Source organism: Mastomys coucha, unplaced genomic scaffold (assembly GCF_008632895.1).
Source record: "Mastomys coucha isolate ucsf_1 unplaced genomic scaffold, UCSF_Mcou_1 pScaffold5, whole genome shotgun sequence".
Classification (NCBI taxonomy): Eukaryota; Metazoa; Chordata; class Mammalia; order Rodentia; family Muridae; genus Mastomys; species Mastomys coucha.
The window spans coordinates 11,824,014-11,833,770 of NW_022196911.1; the positions used below are offsets into that span (position 1 = coordinate 11,824,014).

The 9,757-nt window shown below is 40.1% G+C and overlaps 1 non-coding gene across 1 annotated transcript; it reads right to left on the reverse strand.

Annotated features, from left to right (window-relative positions):
• Positions 1-646: 646 nt before the first annotated feature.
• LOC116079482 lies at positions 647-810 on the reverse strand. The gene has a single exon (XR_004114027.1). It is a non-coding gene; the product is annotated as a U1 spliceosomal RNA (small nuclear RNA).
• Positions 811-9,757: the final 8,947 nt, after the last annotated feature.

Below are 9,757 nucleotides of genomic sequence, written 5' to 3' on the forward strand. Positions count from 1 at the left end.
TTGCCTCTCAAGTGCTGGGGTCATAGGTTTGTGCCACCATACTGGTTACATAGCTTATGAAATATTTTTGTATTTATGTTTTATGAAAATATACATCTGTGGTTTTCTCTGTATAGTTACAGCCTCAGATTTATTCTTTCTTCAGTAAGTCAGCTCCTCCCAGAATGTTTCTTGGAGCTAATTGGCTTTCTCCCCATAAGCACTTGAGAGAAGGAAACAGTAATGCCATAGGTCCCCATAGTTGTTTTTATAGTTAGGTTTTTTTCTTTTTAAAATTTGATGTTAATAATTCAAGTTGGTATATAGTTATTCAACTTTTTCTCTTGTACATTTATAGAATTTTAGAAAATTGTTTTTCTATTTAATATGTTTCTTTGCATTTATTGGCCTCATACTTATATATGTATTTTAATATAAATATGTTATTTTATATACATCAGTTTGTATGCATGTATGTATGTACACTGTGCATGTACCTCATCACAAGGATGTCAAAAGAAGATATATGATCTTCTGGAACTGGAGTTACATGTGGTAATGGGAAACTACATCAATGCTGGGAATTGAACTCAGGTCCTCTGCAAAAGCAGTAAAAAAATTTAATTGCTGAGCCATCTCCTCTACCTACTGACTTTTTTTCTTCCCCCAGGGGAGAGCGCGAATGCAGTCCCCCACTACCACAAATTATGCAGTCGAGTTTCCTGCATTTGGGGAAATCGCAGGGGTCAGCACATCAGGAGTGCAATGCATAAGCCTCCCCCTGGGAAAACCACCTTCATGAGCATGGTATCTCCCCTGCCTACTTCCTGACTTTTTATGTAAATTATGAAGCAATACACTAACTTCAAAGCATATACTTTAGTCTATACTATTCTTGGCATGGAATTTTTTACTTTAATGCAATTAAATAACATAATGTTCTTATTGCTTTGATTCATAAACTTGTGTTTTAAGTGGTTGATAATTTTTTAAATATTTTTAAAATTTTTGAGAATTTTAGAAACATATTTATGTTACTATAACTAAATTTTCTTCATTTACAGAATATACCCAGGAGGGTATCAATACCATTTTATAAGTTAACATCTACCTTACAGACCAGCTATGGTCTTCCTTGGGAGTATTCCACATGTTCTTTAAGAAAGCGGCATAGCTGGGTGAGGTGGCGCAAGCCTTTAATTCCAGCACTTGGGAGGCAGAGGCAGGCAGATTTCTGAGTTCGAGGCCAGCCTGGTCTACAGAGTGAGCTCCAGGACAGCCAGGGCTATACAGAGAAACCCTGTCTTGAAAAACCAAAAAACAAACAAAAAAAGAAAAGTGGCATAGTTGGAATGTAGCCTGGACAGTTCTACAGGTGAAATTGATGCCACAGCTAATAGCTTTCTCCAATCCTTGTACGTACTGACATGTTGACTGTTAAATAGATAATATCAAGTAATGAGCAAGCCTTAAAACTTCCAATCTCAACTCTGGATATGTTTGCTTTCCTAATTGGGGTCTGTTAGATCTTGCTTCATGTATTTTGAAGTTCTTTAGTTGGGCTCATGTGTGTGTATGTTTTTAGAACTCATGTGATCAGTGGGAAGTCCTATCCACTCTGGTAACTCTCTTCCCTCGAATGCTCACCACTGATGTTCAGTACAATTTGTGCATAATTATAGTCTACACGGTGCCTTCTCTATGACTTTCTTATATTACAGGCACAGTGATATTACTTTATTAAACACAGTCTTTTGAGTGTTCAGTTCATGCACATTTAGGGTCATACTAAATCACACAAATAAATAGAAGTTTTACTTCACCCATAGCTCCTTGACTATTTTGTGTCTGAGTTCCATGTTCTGATGAAACTTGTAACCTTGGTCACATTAGTTGGAACAGTCTTAGAGCTTCTAGGTTTACGGCATGTGTAGTGAGAGCAAGAGCAGAGGGAGTCACACCTCCAGGGCAGAGCATAGGCTGTGCTCATTCAGGCTTCTAGGAGCATGGTGTTGCTCAGCTCTTTAGTTATGCCTGTATCAGTCCTCATTTCTTTTATTATAGAGGTTATTCCTCAGATGCTGGGTCCTTCTATGTCCTTAACACAGGTTCTCGTTAGAGTGCCCATTCAGATCATCTAGAACAATCTAAGATACTAACAAATTAACAACAATCAATGATAGTACTGACAAAGTCCCCTTTGTGATAGATATGTCATTTATGTATTCTAGTGATTTTTGAAGAGGGTCTATGTGGAGGGCTGCTAGCCTGTCAAAGCCCTTCAAGTCCTCCTTATTCCCACTTGAACTTCGAGCCTGTACAGTGTGCTTCTGAAGGCTCTACGATAATATTGCTTATGTTGAATGGCATGTTAGAACAATCACATACCTTACTGTTTATGTGCAAAATGCATTTAGGATGTATCATCTATGTATCTACCTATGTATCTATCATCTATATATGTATGTACTTATTTATCTATATTTCTAAGTATCTATCTATATATCTATGTATCTATGTTTGTATCTATCTGTGTGTGTATCTATGTATCTACCTACCTATTTACCTACTTATCTTCATTTCTCTCTTTTATGCTATGAAAGCTACTCTAATGGTCAAGTTCACTTCATCATTTGGCTTAACCCTTGTGTATTTATTCACAAGTTAAGGACTTGTGTTGGTTTACTCATTGTATTCTTCATGGAAGTGTTTCTGCATCAGTTGATAAAATTTTATATTTTCTCAGCCTTCAGTGTATTGAGTGTACTGTCTTCTGATTTTCATGTGCTATGTATTATAATTCATCTTTTAGTTTTAATTTTGTCTCCTCTGCATATCTGACTGTTTTCACTCTGACTTAAGCATTTGTTTTAGTCACTTACATTTTTACTTTTCCAGTTCAAATATTTTTGTGTGCTTCTTGATCTTCTTGTGAGTTGTCTATTACTAACTCTGGGCTGTTTTCTCTCTTAGTTGCCCTAGTTCTCTTTCTATGAGGCTTCTTGCTGCATGGTTAGACTTTGCTCTATTGAGAGCCTTCCCTTGCTTCTCTTCTTTAAATTTTATTGTTGCATTTTGGACACTGCTCACTGGCTTCTCTTGTATAGATGGCTGGTTATTCAGAGGCATGTAGATGGCTAGTTATTCAGAGATATATAGATGTCTGGTTATTCAGAGGTGTGTAGATGGCTAGTTATTCAGCAGTATATAGATGGCTGGTTGTTCAGCAGTGTGTAGATAGCTAGTTTTCAGCAGTGTGTAAATGGCTAGTTATTCAGCAGTGTGTGTGGATGGCTGGTTATTCAGTGGTGTGTAGATGGCTAGTTATTCAGAGATGTATAGATGGCTGGTTTTTCAGCAGTGTGTAGATGGCTGGTTATTCAGTGGTGTGTAGATGGTTAGTTATTCAGAGATGTATACATGGCTGGTTTTTCAGCAGTGTGTGGATGGCTGGTTATTCAGTGGTGTGTAGGCTGCTACCTAGCCTAAGGGGAAACTGTTACCACTGCTCACACTTTACTTCTGGCTTTTCCTTCTCCTTGGCTTTGACTGTGATATTTTAGACAACTAACCCACACACTGCCACCTGGCTATTTTGTTCTCATCCTTTATAAAATTTCTTGCTTTTTTAAGGATGTTTCCCCAATTCTTCATGCTTATTGTTCATGGTTGCTAATAGGCTTTTAAAAGACAATTATTATGATCTGAAGAGATGGCTCTGAGGTTAAGAGTACTGGCTGCTCCTCTAGAAAACCCAGGTTCAGTTCCCAACATTCACATGGCGACTCATAACTGGAACTGCCTTTAAGTAGTTCCAGAGGAACTGACACTTTCTTCTGGTCTCCATAGGCAATGAATGCATATAGTACTTACATACATGTAGACAAATACAAACACACAGAGAATAATTAAATAAAGCAGTCATTATCTTGCAACAGTTCTCACTTCTTTGTCTAGTGTTTCCAGTTACTTATTTCTCTTTTTTTCCTTTTTTAAATTAAATTATTTTATTTATTTACATTTCACATGTTTCCCCCTTCCTTGGTCCCCACTCCCAGAGTTCTTCACCCCATTTCCCTCCCCTTTGCCTCTGAGAAAGTGCTCCCCCAACACCTACCCAACCCTACCTCACCCCTCCAGCATCCTGCTTCCCTGGGGCATCAAACCTCTAGAGGATTAGGTGTATCCTCTCTCACTGAGACCAGACAAGTCAGACCTCTGCTACATATGTACTGAGGCCCATGGACCAGCCCATGTATTCTCTTTTGTTGGTGACTTAGTCTCTGGGAACTCTGAGGTGTTCAGGTTAGTTGATGATATAGTTCTTATGGGTTTGTAATCCCCTTCAGCAGCTTCAGTCCTTCTCCTAACTCTTCCATAGGAGTCCCCAACTTCAGTCCAATGGTTGCTTGTAAATATCTTCATCTGTCTCAGTTAACTACTGGTAGAGCCTCTCAGAGTGCAGCCATGCTAGGCTCCTGTCTGTAAGCACAACATGGCATCAGTAATAGTGTCAGGGTTTGGTACCTGTGCATGGGGTGGATCTCAAATTGGGCTGGTCACTGGATGGGCTTTCCTTCAGTCTCTGCTCCATTTTTTCTCCCCATGTTTTCTTTAGACAGGAACAATGCTGGATCAAAAATTTTGAGATGGGTGGGTGGCCTCATCCCTCCACTGGGGACACTGCCACTCTACTGGAGTTGGTCTCCTCAGGTTTCAACTCTCCACTGTTGGGCATTTTGGCTAAGGTCAACCTCATCAAGTCCTGGGAGACTCCCTAACCCTAACCCTAACTCTAGGTCTTTGGGACTTTCTAGAGGTTAACCCTGCCTCCCCACACCCCCACAGCTACATATTTCCATTAATTTTTCTGGCCCTCTTGGCTTCTTTCTTGTCTCCCTCCACCCCATATCTAATCCTGTCCCTTTTCCCCTCCCCTTCCCCACCCAGGTCCTTCCCTCCCTCTGCCTCACATGGTTATTTTGTTTCCCCTTCTAAAAGGGATTGAAGCATCCTCACTTGGGTCTTTCTTCTTGTTAAACATCAAATGGTCTGTGAGTTGTATTATGGGTACTCTGTACTTTTTGGCTAATATTCACTTATCAGTGAGTACATACCATGTACATCCTTTTGTATCTGGGTTACCTCACTCAGGATATTTTCTAGTTCCATCCATTTGCCTGGAAAATCCATGGTGTCCTCATTTTTAAAAGCTGAATAATATTCCATTGTGTAAATGAACCACATTTTCTGTGTCCATTCTTTGCTTGAGGGATATCTTGATTATTTCCAGCTTCTGACTATTATGAATAAGACTGCTATGAATGTAGTGGAGCACATGTCCTTGTGGTATGGTGAAGCATCTTTTGGGTATATTCCCAGGAGCAGTATAGCAGGTAGAATTATTTTCAACTTTCTGAGGAACTACCAGATTGATTTCCAGAGTGATTGTACCAGTCTGTGATCCCACCAGATGAGTGTTCCTCTTTCTCCACATCCTTGCCAGCATGTATTGTCGCTTGAGTTCTTGATCTTAGCTATTCTCATTGGTATGAGGTGGAATATCAGGGTTATTTTGATTTGCATTTCCCCAATGACTAAGGATGTTGAACATTTCTTTAAGTGCTTCTTGGCCATTTGAGATTCCTCTGTTGAGAATTCTCTGTTTAGTTCTGTACCCTGCTTTTTAATTAGGAAAAGATCTTCACTAACCCTATATCTGACAGAGAGCTCATATCCAAAATATATAAAGAACTCAAGAAGTTAGAGTCCAAAAAATCAATTCCTTGTTTCTAACTGCAGTCTTCTGTTGATTTTTGCTCCATTTTTTGTCTCATAGTTTTACATTTATCTTGTTAATTTCATACATGTATATGAGGTATTTAGATTGTGTACATCCCCATCAGTATCTGTTATCCCCCTCTCATTCTTTCTAAAGCTCTCTCCCTCCTTCCCCTCCTATTCTCTCTCTCTCCTTCCTTTCTTTTCTTTTTCTTTTTTTTGTGACACATAGTGTTATGATATGCTCGATGTGGCAGGAAAACTGGCATGCTGGAGCTTCTGGCTACCAACCACAAATCTCCAGCTGTAGGTTGTCCATCTTTCTGTCTGAGCTTCCAGCACTGGACCTGGAGCCTTACCATGGCTTAGTACTCCATCTTCATCCTCAAGGTATCTGTCGTGTGAATTCAGTTCTCAAAAGAGAGCTTGTGCACATTTTCTCTGAATAGACTAATTCTCATCACAGTTCTTACTTAGCTCCCCAGGAAAATGCAAAGTGATTCTTTATTGTTGTAAGGGGACAGCGCCACTCTTGGACAGGCCCTCTCTGCTGGCTCAAGCTCACTCTGGGCTCTCTCAGCCTTCCTGACCTTGAGTCGGTTGTGCTAATCTATGTGACATTTCTCAAGGGTATTGGGCAGGAGAGAGTGAGGTGTACTTTTCATCTTATGAGTCCTGCTCTAATTGATGTACAGACATCTCTTTTGTATGATGCTCTTACCATGTCTTTTAGTCTTTGTACATATTGACTGTGCTTATGAATCATCTTGATGTGTTTTCACAATCATTTCTTTGTAGTATGCTCAGTTCAGCTCTGCCTTCCTACATGCTGTCTTTATGTATGAACATCTGCATTGATACCTTTAATGTCTGTTCCTCCCCCATGAAACTTCTTGTGCTTCTCTGTCAGGCAGCAAAGGGAAGGGCAGCCAGTTCCTATCTTCTTAGAGTTTGAATTGGTTTTGTTTTTCTATACCAAATTCACATGAGTTCCTGGGGAATCAGAATGAGGAGATGGATGCGATGGAGGTGCTAGAGTGATGGGCAAGCCTTCACCCTTGGTGAACTCTGACTTCATTTTTCCCTAAGTCATGTGAGCAGGCTACCCCAGTATCCAGATAACTTCATCCTCACTGGAGCTGACTGCAAACTGGTGGTTTAAGTGAGAAGAAAGGCTTCCCCCAAGACCCAACCACCTTTCCTGGAGTCTTCCATTCAGTCATGTCCTACAAATACCCAGTATCTCATAAACATGCAGATGCCTTTTTGCATTCATAACTATAGTAATTAAACCCATATATAGCCCACATTAATCTCTCTATAAAGGTATGAGTGTATACAAATATACATTTATATATGGAGGTGGGTAAACTTTAGATATCCAAATAGTTTGGTTGTGTCTGCTTGCTGCAGTCTGAATGTGGCTGGGTAACACTGTCCTATTCAATTCTTTCCGTCCACAGTGGTTTTTAAAATAGCCTACACACAGGTCTGCCTTGATTTAGGAGAAGTAGACCACATTAATTTGGCTTAAGGTGAGCATATTATAATCCAGTCAGTCCTAGCATCTTTGCCAGACTGACTCGTTCATCCATAGTTTTTCCATACAGGGCCTCTCAGCTGACATGTCACGCATACTCTCTTGTGAGAAGTTGGGGCACTATACAGTGTAAATGCACCACATAGATTTCTGACGACTTGGAATTCCTAGTAGGCATAGTGTGACTACATAAATAATGACCACTGCAGATTAAGTTGTCTCAGCCTGCAGAGACCTTCAGAAAGTACAAAACCTCATAGTTTTCTAATTCACTCATGTCCTGATATAGTTCGAAGTGTCTATGAGTGAAAAATTGCTAATCTATCTATGTGTATTGTACCTTTTCCCCCCTGGAAAGGAAGTCTGGAGTGTACATGAATAATGGGAAGGTAAGTGAGGCTGGCTGGTGTAAAAATTCCCTCTATAGACTGCAGTATCATTCAACGTGCAGAAAAGTGTCATTTCTGAATCCAGACCTTGGTACAGAAGGGTGTACCCTGACTCTTAGCAGACAATTAATGAATCTCCACCCATCATCAAAAGCATGAGTGTGGAGTGGCCTTAAAAGCTTCAATTTGGGCAAGGTTAAGTCTTGTGCTTGACATGATTTTCTAACCTTACTTCCCAGAAGAATTATGTTAATATAGATTACCTACCACAAACCTAAGGCCTATGCTGCCTTAGAAATGTAAGAGCATTTTAAATGTAAAGGCAATGATTCTTAATCTCTAACACATAGGTATTTTGAGTAAGTTTATGTGCTTGAGAAAGTCATGTTATATCTTGATTCAATAATCAGAGTGCCTTAGTAAAGAAAATTATATGCCATGCAGAGCCACAGAAAGCCATCTGCAGAAGAATTACTTTGAAAGGGAGAAAATGAATGATCCGCTGTGTGAAATGCATTCATGAAATAATACAGCCTTAAGAATCTCCAAGCCCTCTCATTTGCAGGTGGAATAATAAAAGTCTAAACTCAGAGAGAGAGGTAAATGGCTTGGCCAGGGACAGGGTGCTCTAGGATTCTAGTCACGTGTCTTATCTCTCAAAACCTCCTGGGAAGCTAATGATGAGCTGATGTCACAGCCCCTTCCATGATGGCAACCCTCCAGTGGCACACTAAGAATACATCAGTCTCTTTAGCCCTATAAACTGACATTTTTGTGAGGCCTTAAATCTATTCAAGTCAACCCAGAAGATCGTCTATGTAGAAGTTAGGTCTGGTTCTTCCTCCCAGCCCCATGCTCCCAGAAATAAGACTCAGGCTCAAAATATATTTACAAACACCTTGGCCATATACCTAAGCTATTCTCTGACTAGATCATAACTTAAGATAACCCAATTATTCTAATCTACATTCTGCCATGTGGCTGATTACCTGTGTTCAGGTACCATGTGTCCATCTCCTCACATCTTCCTGGGAGAATTTTCCTGTGCCTCACTCTGTCCCAGAATTCCCTCTGCCTCCCAGATGTCTCACCTTATACTCTACCCTTTCCTATAGGCCATAGGTTTTTAAATTGACAAATGGTGCATCCATACAACACAAGATAGTCTCTCTATACTTCTGTCCTGAGACTATACTGAAAAATTAAAACTAAAGCTAACTGGTGGCCCAAATACTGACAGTTAAGGAAACATAACTTGTAAGTCATGTCAATGGCACGATGGAAAAAGGGTGTTATTTCCATCTGGACATGTCCAGAACGATTTCAAGTAAAACAGAAAACAAAAGCAATGTTTATGAACCTGTCCAAATAAAAACACAATGAGAATAGGATGTAGTATGTTATCTATTCCATGTTTGCACAAGACACGGTGCACATGGAGTGCCATGAAATCCAGCAAGATCTGCCATCTGCTTGTCACTACACTGTGGAGGGTGCCAGAGTGGGAAGGCATGTGTGTCTTTCTCATACCCTCTTTGCTCTGTTTACATATTGCTTTTGTAACACCTTTATTTCAATTGCTGTTAGCACTGTAACATGCTGCCCACCAAAGTCAGCATGGTTATCACAAGTTCTGAGAGCCTTCTGATATGTCTACAATGTCAATGACATGAAATATCTCAGGGAGGTTAGAAGATGTTCCAGCCAGGAGCCACCACTACTTCAGACATGTGAAGATGCAAGTTAGTTCTTTCAGGACCAAGGGTGTAGTTATCCAGAGCCAAGGAGAATGTCTGTGAGGTTGAACTCATGGTCATGTTCTGTCATTTGCTTGTGAAAAGTTGCCAAGCCAGATACTTATAATAAATGTAATTTCATCAAAATGCATGTGTCTGCATGGCAAGTAGGAGGTGCCTGTACACAAGGATGCAGAAAACAAATGTGTAAGCACACCGCTCTGCTCTTCTTTTGGATGAACCCATTGTCTCACAATTGTCACAACCACCTGCCAGCAGGAAGGACAACGACAACAGCAGGATTCTTCTCAACCACACTTTATTAGGAACGC